At 43.3% G+C, this 19,871-nt stretch overlaps 1 long non-coding RNA gene across 1 annotated transcript; it reads left to right on the forward strand.

Annotated features, from left to right (window-relative positions):
• Positions 1-414: 414 nt before the first annotated feature.
• On the forward strand, positions 415-4,297 carry LOC130681441 (uncharacterized). Its single transcript, XR_008994599.1, has 3 exons — positions 415-583; positions 1,226-1,401; positions 4,044-4,297. It is a non-coding gene; the product is annotated as an uncharacterized LOC130681441 (long non-coding RNA).
• Positions 4,298-19,871: the final 15,574 nt, after the last annotated feature.

Raw genomic sequence — 19,871 nt, forward strand, 5'->3', positions numbered from 1 at the left:
TCAGAGATGAGGGAGGAGAACAGACAGGGAGAAGTAAGAGAACTCCCAAGACGACGGATGCGTGACCCAGGCTGGGGAAAGACGACTGAAGTTTCTGGATGGAAGAGAGGAACTCTACGTAACTATTAGCATTATTGAGATTTTGAAAAAACTTGGTATGGTAAAGATACAGAGGGGAAGAAAAAAGGCCATTTTAAACTCCAGGAAAACAGAAAAAGCTGTAGACTGAAGTCCCGGTCTGGAGAAACAGACCGGGGAGGTGGGACCGTCCGGCGCGGGGACGCTGCTCTCCCTCAGAGGGCGCTGTGCCCCTTGACCTCCGGCCGCGCGGGGTGCTTCCGGGTCAGTATTTACGTCTGCATCGAGGCACGATGTTTATAAGGAGTGAAGTGCTCATGACTCAGCGGGCTGAGACAAGGAGAAGCCGATTCCTTCATGCAGGCATTGATTCTACAGCAAGAGTCTGAAGCAAACTAAGGATCCGGACAGGCAGCCGGAAGCAGGGGCACTCTGAGCACATTTAAACTCTGAGAAGAAAATTTAAAAAGTAAAAATCTGACCGTGACTAGGTACAAATAAACCTGTGCAGTTATCAGAAAAATTTCTTTAAAGGCAGTGAATGTTCACTGCATGGACATTTGGTGGGTAAACAAGGGTGGGTGGAGGCTGGTAAACTAGTGGTTATAGAAACCTGGCTCCTTACGAATTTTCACAGCAGTTTTGCAAACTGTTCACACATTAGCTCCTGAAGTATGAGTGGAATCAGGACGGAGGTCAGGTCTGGACACATCATGGCTGTGACTGCCTGGTGCTCAGAAAGCCACCGGCCCTTCCTCAAAGACAGTGCCTTTTGAAATGGGTGCTGCCCCACAGAGCACGAAGCTCTATAGGTAAGGATATTTAGGGCACCACTGTTCATAAAGTAAGCAGAACAACAAAATCCAAGCCTGGGAGCACCCAAAAAGTGTATTAGTAGTGGAACATTTAAATAAATTCTATGGTACATTCATATCATAAATCCTATGAAGCTGTTGAAAAAAACCCAGCTAGTAAAATAAAGATTGTGAGGCTTCTTACTTTTGTGACCAGCTTCTCCAGGGAGTGAAGGAGAGAGTCAGGGAAGCACCCAGGCAGCTTAGACAGCCGGGAGGGCTGACGGGTGAGCCGGAGAGAATCGGCGGAGAGGCTGACAGCGGGCACTGTGGTCAGTGAGCAGGAGACGGAGAGGACCCCGGGACCAGTACGTCTGGAGGAGGCCATCAGCACTGTGGGACCCAGGCCTACCCGACCCCCTTCCACCAGGAGCTCATTCAAGTCCAGGAGCATCATCACCAGCAGCCGCGGCTCGGTGGCAGTGTCCAGAGAGACCTTGGTGGCGTGTTGAGCTGGCAGCGGATGACAGTAAGTCAGCTCCCATGCACTAAGCATCTAATCATAATCATAGTTACCACTTAGCTAATACCAGTGCCTATCACTTGTGAAGCCCTACTGTGTGTTCCAAGTATTATGCTCTTTTTATCCTCAGACAATGCTACACTACCAGCCACCACTACCTTATCTGATGGGTTCACGTTACTGCTAAACTAACTCTTCCAGTCTCACACCTTGTTAGTGAGACCAAGCTCGTGCTACTCACCAAGACACGCCAGTAAGTCAAGAGACAAGGTGTTGGGGCAAGGAAAGTGACTTTATTCAGACATCCAGCAGAGCAAGAAGATGACAGACTAATGTCCTAAAGCACCACCTTAACTCGGTTGATTTTATGCTAGGGGAAGGGGAAGCAGAACGGGGAGCAGGTTAGGGGTGACTGAAGGGTACAGACATTTGGGCACCAAGGAAGGTTCGAGGAGAGCTGGGAAACTGTTTCCTTGCTTAGCTGACTCTCAGTGACCTAGGTCTGGTCACAGTGTCCCGAGAACTCTTTGCCAAGGCACTCACTATTTTCATACATCCCTATTCTCTGGAGAAGGCAAGCTTCAGGTAAGGAACTATTTGCAGAAATCTCAAACTGTAAGCAAAATTTTTGTGCAGGGTTTCAGGGCTGAGCAGAAACCCTTCTCCTCTTTTTTCCTTTTGGCTCAGAGGTTAAGGTGGCAAAGGAGATAAATACAGTATGAGACAGAGATGCCAACCTTTTCCATCTGTTACCCTCTGGCTTATCTCTCCCAGTTCCAAGAACTGTCACCTCCATGTCTCTCACTGACTGCTAACTCCAGACCCCAAGTCTATAGTTCCGCATCTTCAACTTTAGTGCCTTGAAGTTGAAAAACATTTTTATTTCCTTCTGGATCATTCTTCTCCTTCATCCTCCACATAGACTCATTAACTCTGGTTGTATCTTTCTTCAGAATATCTTTGTTCTACTCTTCTTTTCCATTTCCATCTTAGTTCTCAACTTCGTTATTTATCAGTTTGTTGATTTAACAAGTATTTATTCAATGTCTTTTGTGTGTCAAGCATGGTGCTAGATAAAGGGTCAAACACTAATTCCAAATTCCAACTTGGTGGGAGGAGCAATACACATGGCCTTCATAAATGGCGGCATGATGTCTGCCCACTCCATGTATTTGCTCCTGCGCCCCTGCTGACCCATCAGACCAGGCAGCCTGAGCTCCAAGAACAGTTTCCATCACAGAAATTCTTCCCAAGGGCGTATGAATCTTAGCAGTGCCACCGCTTCATAGTTATAATCCTCACATCTCCCTACAACCTGTTACTCTAGCAACATTTTTTTCCCCCAGCGTTTATCTGTTTATTTGTTTTATTAAGTTATTATTGATATACAGCCTTATGAAAGTTTCAAATGAAAAACAATGTGGTTACTACATTCACCCATGTTATTGAATCCCCCCCACATCCCATTGCAGTCACTGCCCATCAGTGTAGTGAGATGCCACAGAGTCACTACTTGCCTTCTCTGTGCTACACTGCCTTGCCCATGATCCCCTCCACACCGTGTATCCAGCACCATTTCTTGAAGAAGTAAAATTCAAATATCAGCAAGAATTCTCATGAGCCCCCTTGAGCATGTTTGCTAGCAGAGTGACACCACTGAGGACAGGCGAAGCATGGAGATTTGAGAAAGACAACGCAGGGGACATGTTAACCAGTCCCGTAGGCTTTGTAGTCTCAGTACTTGTCTAGAATCAGGTGTTCTGGAGAGCTTAGTTCCTTACTGATAAGCCTTCAATAAATTGTAATGTTGCAGAATGAGTGTTTTAAGAACTGGACCTATAAACTGTATCATTTATGCCATTGCTTTTTTATTCCTTATATTAGGGTCCATGGGGCAGATTCATTCTATTTTTCATTTAAGCCAGTTTGAGTTTCTGTTATCTGCACCTCAAAGGGCTTACACTAATAAAATAATTAATACTTGCATATTATTTTACAGATTATAGTATTTTATCCTTAGAATAAACAGTGTGAGTACACATTTTGCTTGTATGCTTTGTAAGGAAAAAGAAATGAAAATGGAGGCTGTCCCCAAAGAGCTGAAATTGGATCCAGTGTTCCGGCCCCAGAGCCTATCTACTTCCATTCAAACTCCTTCATCTGTACAGCAAGTTTTAAGTGATATCAAATTATTTTTCTGAGAACAGGTGTGGCTCACGTTTTTTATACACGGTAAACTGAAATAGTTCAATAGGAGTTATGTCTTCAATGATCATTAATTTGAATATTTCCTCAGTCTGATTTCCTTAGGTCCTTCTAATTTTTTTCAAATTCTGAACAATGGGGCCTGAGCTTAACAGTAATTTTCTGAGCCCAGACTTCCCTTTACACAAGTAGCCAAAGCCTTACAGTCTTTGTTAATGTTGGAGCCCAGCACATCACCCCCTCCCTCCCTCCCTTTCTCCTCCACTTGAGAGGAATGAGCTGTTTTTTTCATCCATTATTAAGTCTCTCTACAGCCAAGTGAAGGTGAGATAGAGCAGGGAAGTGGGATAAGGGTCATGACATTGTAAAATCTACTTAGCCAGCAAAAAAGGCCCAGTTTATTCTTTATCTTAATCTCTATGCTGTTCTTCCTCTTCTTTCAGCTCCTTAATCAGTTAAGTAACTATGTAACTGGAATGAGAGACCTCGAAGTGTAAATGAACCTATGTGGATGAAGAATGACGAGATCCGGACCAACACAGTCACCTAAATAACTCTATTCTTAGGACAGAACTTCAAAAGAATTATGAATCACCTGTGTACATCATGCCTAATGCTAACACCTACCCCAAAGGCCCTATAAAACCCCAAACCCATAATGCACCTCCTCTAAGGTTGCCCGCACTCCTTCTTTGTGTGTTCAGTCTTATATCAAATAAACTTTCTTGTTGCATAAGAAACAAGACTGCACTTGTCTCTGAACTCTTTCCCACAGTAAAGACAAGAACTCTCCAACCTCCACTCCGGTGGTAAATGACTTTGTCATTTTGCTATTTCTGTCAGCTTTCTAGTCTTAACACAATCCTTCTCTCTCTCCTTGTTTGATTCCAGACCAGTAGGGATGCAGAAGTTCTCAGAATATAAACTCATTCCGTCCAGTGCTCTGCAGCTCCCCCAAATCCTGGGGTGGTGGGGCTCAGTTCCCACGCCATGCAGATCCAAGCAGACACTGGACGCCAGGTGGCCCTGGCTTCAGGAGCTGGCGAGGGATCGGCCCGTGCCGAGCGAGCGGGAGTCAGTGCGCTTCCCTTTCCCCTCTGCTCTTCCTTGCTCTCTGCTGCCTGCTCCTGCTGACATTCCCTGCTAGTACTGCTTTCATGAATTCCTTCCTTACCTGTACTCCTCTGACCTGTTCATGAATTCTTTCTAGATCAGAGTGAAGAACCTCCCCCATCCAGGTTGAGATTTCACCTAGTGCGCGCACACAGAGAGGCCCCCCACGGCACAGCGGCCGGACAGCGAAGGGACAGTGCCGAGTGCCAGGACAACCAGATGACGCTCCCGCAGGTTCCACTGACAGAGCTTCGAAATTTCCTTTGTCACGGCCTCGAGAAAGGTGCTTAAAAAGACAGCCTGCTAGGCTGACCATTGTTTGCACTCAACTGTATGCTATTTTTCACCAACCCAAGCTCTGAGGTGAGTCCCAGGGTTCAGCCTGCATGCTAGAATTGCTATTCAACCCAATTTAAAGTAACTTGGCAAGTCAGTCTTCATGAGCTGTGGTGTTACCACCCTCTTCAGGCCCAAAAGTAGATTCTGTGTAGGTGGAGCCTCTACTTTGATAAATAAGAGTTGTGCACACATTTCAGCTGAGGATGCAAGGCAGGAAATAGTTGTTTTCAAAATAAGGTTTATTCATCATAAAAAAAAGGAAAAGATCTGGAACAAGTGCTCATATCAACCTGGTTCATGGTATGAGAAACCAACCATCACACCCAAAGACAACCATGCCCAGACTCCTTGTTACTGAGGCGAGGGTCTCACCGGTCCAGTGATGTCCACACCTTGTGTGTCTCTGCAGGCAGGGCACCAACCCGGGGGGACCTCCAGGTGTCACATACCCGTCTGTGTGTCACCGCCGTGTACCTCAAAGCAGGTGAGACTTCAGGGTGTGGCTGAAACCGCCTGCCTTTCAAGGAGTGACTATGACAAGGCGTCTCCTCTGTCTGTTCTCAGGGCTCTGACTGTGTCCCAGGTTTAAGCTGGACTTCAAAGGGCAAGAAAATCAGAGTAGACGTTTTAAGAGAAGGGACGAAGAGGCCTCAGATCCCAGATGACTGGGGGGCATTCTGAAGGGTAAGTTTACACAGTCAGGGGACAAGCACTTTGTCCTCTTAGAGTTCAAATTGGACACTCAACCCAGGGACACTGAGAGGAGGCAGGGGACCGGGGCGTATGCTGTGCAGGGGCAGAGGGGCTGCTTGCCAGTTCTGATGCCCTGGGGAGTGGGGGCAGAGTGACCTGCCTTGGGGCGCCTGAGACCACAGGGTTCCAAACCCAAGGGCTCCTGGGCCAGTCACGATTTACCTCTGTTTGGTGTGTTTGATAAAAGCAACTGCCATTATTTGATACTGGATGTCTAGCTCCTCAGTTTTCATCCTTGTTAATGGCTGTGGACCATTTCCTGGGAAATGCTAGAAATGAAGATGTGAAATGCGTACTTTTATCATTGGGTGACAGTAGCTCTGGAAACAGGCTCAACAATTAACATTTGCTGAACATACTAGGTGGCAGGCACCGAGCCACTTTGCAAGGTCTTCTCACGTAACCTCCCAGCCCCTGCAAGGATCAGGTAGTCCCGTCGCGGGCCTCGGAGAGCAGGGAGGCCTCTCAAAGTGTCCAGGTCACACTGCTAGTGTGGACTGTTTCTCAAGTCTCAGGGCAGGCTGAGGGGTGTGATGCATAAGAGGTAGAAACCACCCTGCTTTTACAGGGGAGACCGAAGCGATCATACAAGCTGTTCATGGCCAGGGAAACACAACCACCTTTTTGTTTTCTGGCTGAAAATTTTGATGAGTGCAACTGTTTCCAGACCTGGTCATCAGAAACAACTGTGGAACTTTATAAAAATATGGAGCTAGGGCCCCCCTCCCAGGGGATATGTTTCAGTTCTCCCAGGTAAAGCCTCAAGGTCTACACAGTGCCTCACCACGTGATTCAGACCGGATCGGGTGGAGGCCCTGGGGTGGGAGAGAGGCCGTGGCATGGGGTGTGAGCACATGCCACCCCGCTCTGCCATTAACAGGTGGTGTGGGTTAATGTTTTGCCTTTCTGTGCCTTTGTTTCCATGTCTGTAGAATGGCCACAGACACAGTCATTCTTTGAGATGCTGAAAGTGCTTCTTCAGAGCTCACCAGCAGGGTGTAAGCAGCGCAAGATCACCTCAACTTTCTCAGAACCGGGGACCAAATATTTTTAATTTGCTGCTAACAGTATGTGTAAATGGTGGACTGTTGTTGCTTTCACGGCAATTTAGGTTCTTTCTCCTTATTATGCACCCAAAAGATTAGTCCTTTATGTAGCTAGATTTGAATATAAGGATGTTTTTTCTTCAGTGAGTTGAGTATTCTGAGTTCTTCTGTCTTCACAAGAATCATGGGAACGTGAGAACTGCAAGGGCCTTCTCCTCCTAATTTTTGCTATTACCCTGAAACTCACAGGTGAGTCTTTTCCCCATTGCTCGTACTGTTTCTTCAGCTCTGGACCTTTAGGTGCAGGATCATGCAGGAGAAGATGCAGTGCAGTGATGACCTCGGGGTTCTTACATTCTCAGAGGTGCATTTTTGAGAAAGTGGCTCAGCTGGAGGGTCCTGAGGCTGCTTTCTGGAGTGCTCAGACAGACAGAAACCCTGCCTTGGCAACCCTCCTGTCCCTGGCAGCTATGAGCCACCGCCGGAGATGGCCTCTGCAGCCATGCATCATGTCAGTCAGACTTGGGGGGACATCTGACCCAACAAGGGCAACCACCAGACTTTTCTGGGAAACTTTTGAGATGCGACCCAGAATTACAGCCAGTCAGCTGTGAGAAGCTGAGCTGAAAAGTCCTTACAACAGAACAAGCCTTGAGTAGGACAGAGCTGAGTAAGGCTCAGGGGGCAGACAAGTATTTCTGGGTGCACCCAAGAGTGTGTAGAAGCAGGTGGGCCTGCAGCAGGGGTCAGATAATGCTGTGAAGACAGGTAGTGAGTGGTCTTTCCCCTCAACAGGATGCCTGCCATCCGTCCACTGTGTGATGTCGATGAGCACAGCTCAGCATGCATGTTGCACCAGGGCCTGTACCGTGTGCCAAATCTCCAAATGGGAATAAAGCAAACCCCTCTCCAGTCTCGGGATGGGCAGGACAGGCAAGTGAGGCGGGGCCCATGGTTTAGAATTACAGAATCTTAAAACCAGAAAGGATGTTAGAGGTCATCTGCACCAGCCTACCCAAGTACAGGTACCATTTTCTGCTGACCAGCCTCTCTCCAGCCACTTCCCCTAAACCACAAGTTTCTCCATCCCAGATTACTGGTGATACCAACTGCCTGAAAACACTGGCAAAAATAAATATTGGATATGATGGAGAACATGAAACCCCAGTTCTACCATCCTAGCTTCTGTTCTGCTTAGCGCATCTGAAGCCCAGCCTCGATCCACATAGTGTTTTTCCATGAGGAAATCACCCAAGTGGCCTGAACTGAAAAGTGCTTTAAAAAAGTTATTTAAAATAACCCTGCTTTTCTTTCCTGTTCTTTCCCAGTTATTACTGGGAATGTTGGAAGCATCAGCGGCAGCACCCTCCTTGAGACAGCCACGTGCTAAGGTGTTTGAATTTCAATGTACTAAGCTCCCAGGCTAAGGTTTGTGGGTTTCAGATGAATCTTTGTGTAGGTGGTTAAAGAATGTGATCTCCGAGCTGACTGACATTAAAGTTTCACTTGACAACGCTGTCTGAAGGTAAGTTTTATTTTCTAAGAGGATATAAAACTCGATGAGTAACAAGGACTCCTTACTTCCAGAAGCTCCAGTTGAACAGGGCAAGGCAATCTGCCTGAGTTCACCGCAGGGCTGGCCAGCGCCCAGGACGGCACACAGCAAGGGGAAAGCACACGTGCTCTCTACTCAGACCCGCGGCTCCGTGCGGCACAAGGCTCCTCGTCTGCAAGTGGGATGAGGGAAGGGATGTTGTGGGTCTGGCAGCATTAACACTTAAGGCTGCAAGTCAAGCTGACTTGAGTTCTAGCCTGAGCTTTTCCAGTTCCACTGACAGTCAAGAAGTTACCTTGGTTTTCTCTGCTTCAAGAACAGCAAATCTCTTCTCTCTCCTTCTACAGTCAGGAGGTAATTATTCAGATTTGCCTTTTCAAGCATTTAGCAAATCAAATAAGCAATGGGTTGGCTTCTCTTTCCTCAGTGACACTTATTTCCCAAATTTATTGTGAGTGTATAATTGACTAATCCACTGGTGTCTTTTTGTGAATCCTCTCCCAGTGGACTTAACTCAAGGCCTTCATTTCTGTACATATCAGGCACTTTCTTCCCTTTCTGAGATGGAATCTACCTGTTAACCACAGAATCTGTCAAGGCAACTGAGCAGGCCTCTTAACACTGTAAAGTGGCCCCAACCAGTTTCTTCTCTTTACCCGAAAGGACAAGCTGCAGACCTCTAGGCTTTGCAGCCAGGATGGGTCTCATCGGCTGCCGACTCTCCGACCCTATGACCTAGCGCGGCACCTACAGTGAAATCCAGTAAGGGTTTGATGAAGTGCAGACTCTCTTCTTTTCCCACATTTGGTCTTCTAGGGAAAGGTTTTCTTAATGGCAGGACTTAGGTAACATCTAATGCCTGGTGTACAGGTGGGGGGTTGCAATGGAGGATTAGGTATCAACATGTTGATTTGATGCACTTACATACTGTGATATGATTGCCACTGTGGCAACAGTTAGCTTTCTTATTACATCACCTAATTATAATTTCTTTTTTGTGGCTGGAATAAGATCTAGTCTCTTAGCAAGTTTGATGATTATAATACATTGTTGTCCATATTCACTGTATTATGTATTAGATCTTTAAGCACTTGTTTACTACTAGCTGCAAGTTTGTGCCCTTAAACAATTTCTCTCCTATCCCCCCTCCTATCCCCCTCTCCAGCCCTTGGCCACTATTTTACTGTTTTATCTTTTTGGCTTTTTTTTTTTAAGATTCCACCTATAAGTGATATAATACACTATTTGTCTTTCTCTTATTTCACTTAACATAATGCCTTTAAGGTCCATTACAATGGCAGAATTCCTTCTTTCCTAATGGCTAAATAATATTTCATTATGTGTGTGTGTATATATCACATCTTTCTCATCCATTCATCCACTGATGGGCACTTACATTGTTTCCGTATCTTGGCTGTTGTGAGTAATGCTGAAATAAACAGGCGTGCATATATCTCTTCCATATCCTATTTTCATTTCCTTTGGGTATATACCCAGAAATGGAACTGCCAGATCATAAAGTAGGTCTATTTTTTATTTTTTGAGGACCCTCCATACTGTTTTCCAAAGTGGCTGGACCAGTTTACATTCTTTTTTTCTCGACATCCTTGCCAACATTTGTTATCTCTTGTCTTTCTGATGACCATTCTAACAGGCATGAGGGGATATCTCATTGTGGCTTTGATTTGCATTTTCCTGATGATTAGTAATGTTGAGCACCTTTTCATGTACCTGTTGGCCATTTGGATAGCTTCTTCAGGTTGCTCGAGTTTTCACCTGCAAATAGTAAGTCAGGCCAACTGCCCACCAGCAGCCAGCCAGTCACCACTAAATGAGGAAAAGGGTAAGGGGCTCTTTCTACATTAGCCTAACTGGTCCTCTAGTCCAGCTAAGAGTTACTGGTCCTCCGTTAAAGTACAGGCACTTTGATCCCATGTAGCTCCTGTTCCCATTTATCGTTACTGATTAGAATTTATAGTGGTGGATGGGGGTAAATGATCAGGACCTCAAACCTCTGACACATAATTCACTAAGGTTGGTTTGACTGCTAATTTAATTGGACTATATTAAAGAAATGTGTTCAGGGATGAATCACAGAGAAAAAGCATGCTACAAATAAGGGAGCGGTTGGGTTGTTTGTATCATTTTGAACTTGCATGTCCAACTGAAGGAGGTTAGCAGTGGGGCTCTCATCCGTTCCGCCTGGGGCCCTGATGAGATGACCTGACTTCCCAGTTCTTCCATCGGACTGAGACTAGACTCTAGACTCAACTTGTCTAGTCACATTCCCTTACTACTGGGCCGTATCTGTAAGTGAAGGTGTGTATGGGATCTGATTCCAGCCAACCTGGGAAGTAAGTCTGCTCCCCAATGTCCTTGTCCTGTTCTTTCCAGCCCCTTGAGTCTTACTGAACTACTAGACCCCTTCAAAATTCACTTCAGACACCAACTCCTTCAATAGGGCCTTCCTGATCGCCCAAAGATGTAATTAATCTTTTAATTATCTGTGCTGCTTCTGTCCTTTACTGTTTTGTGTATGATAAAGTTAATACTGATGAAGTACTTTATGTGCATCAGTGTTCTAAGTGCTTTACAGATGTTGCCTCATTTAATTCTCACCATTCTATAAGGTAGATACTCTTAACATTCCTATTTTGCAGATGGGAAAACTGAGGCACAGAGGGTAAACAACTTTTGCCTTAAGTCATAGGCTTTGAATCCAGGTAGCTCTTAAAACATTCTGTCATGTGATTCTATCGGTGTACTTCATACACTATATTGCCATTTATTTGTTTCTGAGTCCTCTTAAGTACCGTGACTTTTTGAAAGCGAAGCCCTGTCTTATTTATTCAGCTTTGTGTTCCCATTACTTGGCAGTCCCAAGCTGATGCACTTCCTTTATGCTTCCTAGGCCATGGCAGAAACCCTCAAATGTGACCAGCTGGGACAGCACCTTTCTCATGAGCCTGGGATGAACATTCCCTGGGTGGTCTAGGGTGTAAGTAAGTCTAGTACATCAGTCATTTGCAATCATTCCCGGGAAACATGTCATCTGAATCTAGAGCAAAAAAAAGGAACATCATTTCAAAAGTAAGAAACTCCAGACCCGAACAAGAACTGGAAACCAAATGTTTAAAGGCAAAATCGATTCAGGAAAGATAACTTTTGAGACTTGCTACCTACTAGTGAGAAGTCAAACAGGGAGAGAATTATATGTTGATTTTTATTTCAATAAAAACACAAAACAGGAGAGACTCTGGGCAGGTGAATTACAGCTGTGGGCAATCAGGGGCATAGCACCCAATACCTATGCGCACACTGTAGCTAATCAGTCTGCACTGCAGGGTGCTGTTCTGGGACTTGAATCTGGCTCTGCCCCAGCTACCAGGTCCCTTAGCCTCAGTGCCTGAGGCTCCACATCCACAAAGCAAGGGTAATGTTTTAATACCCATGTTTCAGGGTTGCCGTGAAGATTAAATGAGCTGTATGAGTCAAATGCTTAGCCCAGTGCCTGGCACACAGTAAGCATCCAATAAATACAAGCTATTATTCTTCCTGCTTATTTAATAATGTAGGCAGAACTGGGGGCAGATAAGTCACATTATCACAAACATCCTCACTTTCACTGCTGGTGCCTGGCACATAGTCAACATTCAGTGGGTTTTCATGGAATGGATGATTGAATGACCAGAGTGATTCATAGGCTTTTGTTTAAGGAGAAACTAGAATGGCAATCAGAAGGCTTACTGAGCAATAGCTCAGTAAACTCTAATTTAGTAATCCATTAATGAGATTGATGTGTTATACACATCCACTGTATGTATTCATAATAATGATTCTTAGGCATTGTATAAATCCTTTTGTGTCTTACAAATTATCAATGGTTAATAAATTCAAAGAAGTTTTAGAATTGAGTATATATTAGGGCATTCAAATGCTTTAAAATTGGAAATCCATGTACAGCATAAATGGCAACAATGGATTAACTGGAATATTCTGACTGCAACACTTAGTTCACACTTCTGTACACACCTGGTATTGATAACCACCTACATCCTCTATTACCTACTAGTCCGTAAAATGCCTCTTACATCTAGTGCTTCTGTATGCACAGTGCCTAGGATATATATTCATGGTCAATAAATACTTGCCAAATAAACAGCCACCATGTCCCGTTACCACACCACATTAACATTTGTAATCCAGAAACCACATTTTCTGGATTTACTTACACTTCCCCAAAACAATGAAAAGAACTCCTCTTAAGACCTTTTAAATACAAATTTCAACATAAAAACATTCTGTCATGTAATTCTATTGCTGCAGTTCGTACACTATATTGCCATTTATTTGTTTCCGAATCCTCTTAACTAAGAAGTCCTCTTTAAGAAAGTCACTGTTTAAAAACCCTAAAATTTAAGACTAAATGACTTGAAAGAAACTAGTTTATACTGGAAGCTAAAGCATCTTAAAAAGCCTTTTTTAATTTGGATAATTTCTAACAAAATCAAATGTTAACTTTTTTTTTAAGAGTCATAATGATTTTTATTCATTTCTGTGTATTTTCTGCATTTTCCAAATTTTCTAAATTATGTTTGCATACAATTCTTTTGAAATATTTTACTTTTAGAAATGAATAATAATTAGAAGAGTTCCATACATACAATAATAAAATATTTAGTTTTTACTTGTTGATGCTGCAGAGCTATGAGCCTCAGATTAATACTGTTATTTTTTTTTCCAAAAAGATAATTCCTATGTGTACTTTTTATTTTTGGTATCATTAATCTACAATTACATAATTACATGAGGAACAGTATGTTCACTAGGCTCCCCCTTTCACCACGTCCCCCTACAAACCCCATTACAGTCACTGTCCATCCGTGTAGTAAGATGCTGTAGTCACTGCTTGTCTTCTCTGTGTTGCACAGCCCTCCCCGTGCCTCCCCCCCAACATTACACATGCTAATCATAATGCCCCCTTTCTTTTTCCCCCACCTTATCCCTCCCTTCCCATCCATCCTCCCCAGTCCCTTTCCCTTTGGTAACTGTTAGTCCATTCTTGGGTTCTGTGCTTCTGCTGCTGTTTTGTTCCTTCAGTTTTCCTTTGTTCTTTTACTCCACATATGAGTGAAATCATTTGGTACTTGTCTTTCTCCGCCTGGCTTATTTCACTGAGCATAATACCCTCAAGCTCCATCCATGTTGCTGCAAATGGTAGGATCTGTTTTCTTCTTATGGCTGAATAATATTCCATTGTGTATATGTACCACATCTTCTTTATCCATTCATCTACTGATGGACACTTAGGTTGCTTCCATTTCTTGGCTATTGTAAATAGTGCTGCGATAAACATGGGGTGCATCTGTCTTTTTCAAACGTGGCTGCTACATTCTTAGGGTAAATTCCTAGAAGTGGAATTCCTGGGTCAAATGGTATTTCTATTTTGAGGTTTTTGAGGAACCTCCATACTGCTTTCCACAATGGTTGAACTTATTTACATTCCCACCAGCAGTGTAGGAGGGTTCCCCTTTTTCCACAACCTCGCCAACATTTGTTGTTGTTTGTCTTTTGGATGGTAGCCATCCTTACTGGTGTGAGGTGATATCTTGTGGTTTTAATTAGCATTTCTCTGATGACTAGCAATGTGGAGCATCTTTTCATGTGTCTGTTGGCCATCTAAATTTCTTCTTTGGAGAACTGTCTGTTCAGCTTCTCTGCACATTTGTTAACTGGATTATTTGCTTTTTGTTTATTGAGGTGCATGAGCTCTTTATATATTTTGGATGTCAACCGTTTATCGGATATGTCATTTATGAGTATATTCTCCCATACTGTAGGATACCTTTTTGTTCTATTGATGGTGTCCTTTGCTGTACAGAAGCTTTTTAGTTTCATATAGTCCCACTTGTTCACTTTTGCTTTTGTTTCCTTTGCCCAGGGAGATATGTTCATGAAGAAGTCGCTCATGTTTATGTCCAAGAGATTTTTGCCAATGTTTTTTCCTAAGAGTTTTATGGTTTCATGGCTTATATTCAGGTCTTTGATCCATTTTCAATTTACTTTTGTGTATGGGGTTAGACAATGATCCAGTTTCATTCTCTTACATGTAGCTGTCCAGTTTTGCCAGCACCATCTGTTGAAGAGACTGTCATTTCCCCATTGTATGTCCATGGCTCCTTTATCATATATTAATTGACCACATATGTTTGGGTTAATGTCTGGAGTCTCTATTCTGTTCCACTGGTCTGTGGCTCTGCTCTTGGGCCAGTACCAAATTGTCTTGATTACTGTGGCTTTGTAGTAGAGCTTGAAGTTCAGGAGCGAGATTCCCCTGACTTTATTCTTCCCTCTCAGGATTGCTTTGGCTATTCGGGGTCTTTGGCAGTTCCACATGAATTTTTGAACTATTTGTTCCAGTTCATTGAAGAATGCTGTTGGTAATCTGACAGGGATTGCATCAAATCTGTATATTGCTTTGGGCAGGATGGCCATTTTGACAATATTAATTCTTCCTAGCCAAGAGCATGGGATGACATTCCATTTGTTAGTGTCCCCTTTAATTTCCCTTAAGAGTGTCTTGTAGTTTTCAGGGTATAGGTTTTTCACTTCCTTGGTTAGGTTTATTCCTAGGTATTTTATTCTTTTTGATGCAATTGTGAATGGAATTGTTTTCCTGATTTCTCTATTAGTTCATTGTTAGTGTATATGAAAGCCACATATTTCTGTGTATTAATTTTGTGTCCTGCAACTTTGCTGAATTCCAATATTAGTTCTAGTAGTTTTGGGGTGGAGTCTTTAGGGTTTTTTATGTACAATATCATGTCATCTGCAAATAGTGACAGTTTGACTTCTTCTTTACCAATCTGGATGCCTTGTATTTCTTTGTTTTGTCTGATTGCTGTGGCTAGGACCTCCAGTACTATGTTGAATAACAGTGGGGAGAGTGGGCATTCCTCTTTTTCCTGATCTCAGAGGAAAAGCTTTCAGCTTCTCGCTGTTCAGTATGATGTTGGCTGTAGGTTTATCATACATGGCCTTTATTATGTTGAGGTAGTTGCCCTCCATACCCATTTTGTTGCGAGTTTTTATCATGAATGGATGTTGAATTTTGTCAAATGCCTTTTCAGCGTCTATGTGATTTTTCAGCACAATGTGATTTTTGTCCTTTTTGTTTATGTGGTGGATGATGTTGATGGATTTTCGAATGTTGTACCATCCTTGCATCCCTGGGATGAATCCCACTTGGTCATGGTGTATGATCCTCTTGATGTATTTTTGAATTCGGTTTGCTAATATTTTGTTGAGTATTTTTGCATCTATGTTCATCAGGGATATTGGTCTGTAATTTTCTTTTCTTGTGGTGTCTTCGCCTGGTTTTGGTATTTGAGTGATGGTGGTATCATAGAATGAGTTTGGAAGTATTCCCTCTTCTTCTACTCCTTGGAAAACTTTAAGGAGGATGGGTATTAGGTCTTCACTAAATATTTGATACAATTCGGCGGTTAAGCCATCTGGTACAGACCTTTTGTTCTTAGGTAGGTTTTTGATTACCAGTTCAATTGCATTGCTGGTAATTAGTCTGTTCAGATTTTCTGTTTCTTCTTTGGTCAGCCTTGAAAGGTTGTATCTTTCTAGAAAGTTGTCCATTTCTTCTAGGTTACCCAGTTTGTTAGCATATAATTTTTCATCGTGTTCTCTAATAATTCTTTGTATTTCTGTGGGGTCTATCATGATTTTTCTTTTCTTGTTTTGATTCTGTTGATGTGTGTTGATTCTTTTTCTCTTAATAAGTCTGGCTAGAGGCTTATCTATTTTGTTTATTTTTCAAAGAACCAGCTCTTGGTTTCATTGATTTTTTCTATTGTTTTATGCTTCTCAATTTTATTTATTTCTTCTCTGATCTTTATCATGTCCCTCCTTCTGCTGGCTTTAGGCCTCATTTGTTCTTCTTTTTCCAATTTCAGTAATTCATTTGGGATTGTTCTTCCTTCTTTAAATATGCCTGGATCACTATATACTTTCCTCTTAAAACTGCTTTCGCTGTGTCCCACAGAAGTTGGGGCTTTGTGTTGTTGTTGTCATTTGTTTCCATATATTGTTTGATCTCTATTTTAATTTGGTTGTTGATTCATTGATTATTTAGGAGCATATGTTTGTGAGCCTTTTTGCTTTGTTTGTACAATTTATTTCTGGTTTTATACCTTTGTGGTCTGAGAAGTTGGTTGGTAGAATTTCAATCTGTTTGAAATTACCGAGGTTCTTTTTGTGGCCTAGTATGTGGTCTATTCTGGAGAATGTTCCATGTGGACTTGAGAAGAATGTGTATCCTGTTACTTTTGGGTGTAGGGTTCTGTAGATGTCTATTAGGTCCATCTGTTCTAGTGTGTTGCTCAGTGCCTCTGTGTCCTTACTTATTTTCTGTCTGGTGGATCTGTCCTTTGGAGTGAGTGGTGTGTTGAAGTCTCCTAAAATGAATGCATTGCATTCTATTTCCTCCTTTAATTCTGTTGGTATTTGTTTCACTTATGTTGGTGCTCCTGTATTGGGTGCATATATATTTGTAATGGTTATTTCCTCTTGCTGGGCTGACCCCTTTATCATTATATAATGTCCTTCTTTATCTCTTGTTACTTTCTTTGTTTTGAAGTCTTTTTTTGTCTGATACTAGTACTGGAACACCTGCTTTTTTATCCCTGTTGTTTTCATGAAATGTCTTTTTCCATCTCTTGAATTTTAGTCTGTGCATGCCTTTGGGGTTGAGGTGAGTCTCTTGTAAGCAGCATATGGATGGGTCTTGCTTTTTTATCCATTCTGTTACTCTGTGTCTTTTGATTGGTGCATTCAGTCCATTTACATTTAGGGTGATTATTGAAAGATATGTACTTATTGCCATTGCAGGCTTTAGATTCATGGTTACCAAAGTTCAAGGTTAGCTTCTTTACTATCTTACTGTCTAACTTAACTTGCTTATTGAGCTATTATAAACACAGTCTGATTCTTTATTTCTCTCCCTTCTTATTCCTCCTCCTCCATTCTTTATATGTTAGGTGTTTTGTTTTGTGCTCTTTTGTGTTTCCTTTGACTGCTTTTGGGCGTAGTTGATTTTATTTTTTGCCTTTAGTTAGTATTTGGTTGGTCTGCTTTCTTTGGTGTAATTTTATTTTCTCTGGTGACATCTGTTTAGCCTTAGGAGTGCTTCCATCTAGAGCAGTCCCTCTAAGACACCCTGTAGAGGTGGTTTGTGGGAGGCAAATTCCCTCAGCTTTTGCTTGTCTGGGAATTGTTTAATCCCTCCTTCATATTTAAATGATAATATGCCGTATACAGTATTCTTGGTTCAAGGCCCTTCTGTTTCATTGCATTAAGTATATCATGCCATTCTCTTCTGGCCTGTAAGGTTTCTGTTGAGAAGTCTGATGATAGCCTGATGGGTTTTCCTTTGGAGGTGTCCTTTTTTCTCTCTCTGGCTGCCTTTAAAACTCTGTTCTTGTCCTTGATCTTTGCCGTTTTAATTATTATGTGTCTTGGTGTTGTCCTCTTTGGGTCTTGGAAGTTCTGTGTGCTTCTGTGGTCGTAGCGACTATTTTCTCCCCAAGTTTGGGGGAGTTTTCAGCAATTATTTCTTCAAAGACACTTTCTATCCCTTTTTCTCTCTTCTTCTTCTGGTACCCCTATAATGCAGATATTGTTCCTTTTGGATTGGTCACAGTTCTCTTAATATTCTTTCATTCCTGGAGATCCTTTTATCTCTCTCTGCGTCAGCTTCTCTGCGTTCCTGTTCTCTGATTTCTATTCCATTAACAGCCTCTTGCACCTCATCCATTCTGCTCTTAAGTCCTTCCAGAGATTGTTTTATTTCTGTATTCTCCCTCCTAACTTGATCCTTTAGCTCTTGCATTTTTCTCTGCAGCTCCATCAGCATGGTTATGACCTTTATTTTGAATTTTTTTTCAGGAAGATTGGTTAAATCTCTCTCCCCAGGTTCCCTCTCAGGGGATGTGTGGGTTATTCTTGTCTGTAACAAATTCTTCTGCCTTTTCATGGTGATAGAGGTAGTCACAGGCAGTTGGCACATGTGTCAGCTGTGAGAACAAAGTCCCTTCCTGCCTGCCTGTTGCCTTCCCTTCCTGTAAGAACAGCGACCCCTCGCGGCTTGTCCTGGGCAGCAGCATGCAGACGGGGCCTCTGAGGAGGCTCTGCATGGCTGCTGTGGTTGTGGCCAGTCTCAGGCTGCTCCTCCGTTACGGTGGGGCCTCGCCGGAGGGGGAACGGGCGGGAGGCTGTTTATCACCGTGAGGAGCCTCAGAGCTGTGCTGCCACCCAGGGGGTTAGGGCGCCCGGAGTTCCCCAGGATTCCCAGCTGCTGGGTTGAGTGTGCCGGGATGCCTCCGTCCAGCTGTGAGGCTGCTGTCCCTTTAAGACTTTCAAAAAAGTCCCAGGGGCCCCGGCTGTGGGGACCCGCTTGCAGGTTTTACTGTTCTGTTTCCCTAGTATCCAGCACCCCACACACTGTGTGTCTACATTCCCGGTGCAGATGACTAGAGCTGAGTATTTAGCAGTCCTGGGCTCCCTCTCCCTCCCGACTCTGACTCCTCTCCTCCCGCTGGGGAGCTGGGGTGGGGGGTAATCGGGTCCCGCTAGGCTGCAGCTTGTATCTTACCCCCTCATGAGGCGCTGGGTTCTCGCAGGTGTAGATGTAGCCTGGCTGTTGTTCTGTATCTTCTGGTCTCTCTTTTAGGAATAGTTGTGTTTGCTGTATTTTCAAAAATATATATGGTTTTGGGAGGAGATTTCTGCTGCCCTACTCACACTGCCATCTTGGCTCCTCCCACCAAATGTTAACTTTTTGTAATAAATTACTGCAGCCTTATACTGCTGGTCTGTCAGATTTGCATCATACTGTTGTATTAGGGATAGTGTACCCGCTGAAAGAAAAGCAGAGCTGAAAAGTGATCTCTGATCCTTCCTCTTACACATTATGAAGATGATGTTAAGCTCAGAAGCTGCTCTGAACTCACTTCAAAAAGAAAACTGAACCAAAAAGAACACCAGCTTAACATCTCCTGGCCTGGTACACAAATGCTAGGGGAAATGACCAAGGTACTGAGATGTAAGGGGGTTCTGCAGCAAGTGACGCTGAATGTAAGGCAGCTCAGCTTCAGGTCAGAGCCGCATCGTCCTATCATGTTCCACGCAACTCCCTACAGAGGTCAACATGTCTACTCTAAAGCTGTACACCCATCTGGGTACTTGAAGTGCAACAGGGATTAACATTTAGCAAAAGGGCCTCGTCCTGTGGGCATGGGGTTTAGGTGTCTCTATTTAAGGAAGGATGCTAAACCCCCTTTCCTTTACTACTTTGGGGGCTGAGCCATTCTTCTGGTTTGGAGGTGAGACTGCAAGGGGTGAGGGGGAGGATTTGAGAAAAGTATACTCTGGTATTCATTTTGTGTTAAGGGTAG

This window comes from Manis pentadactyla, chromosome 17 (genome assembly GCF_030020395.1).
Source record: "Manis pentadactyla isolate mManPen7 chromosome 17, mManPen7.hap1, whole genome shotgun sequence".
NCBI lineage: Eukaryota > Metazoa > Chordata > Mammalia > Pholidota > Manidae > Manis > Manis pentadactyla.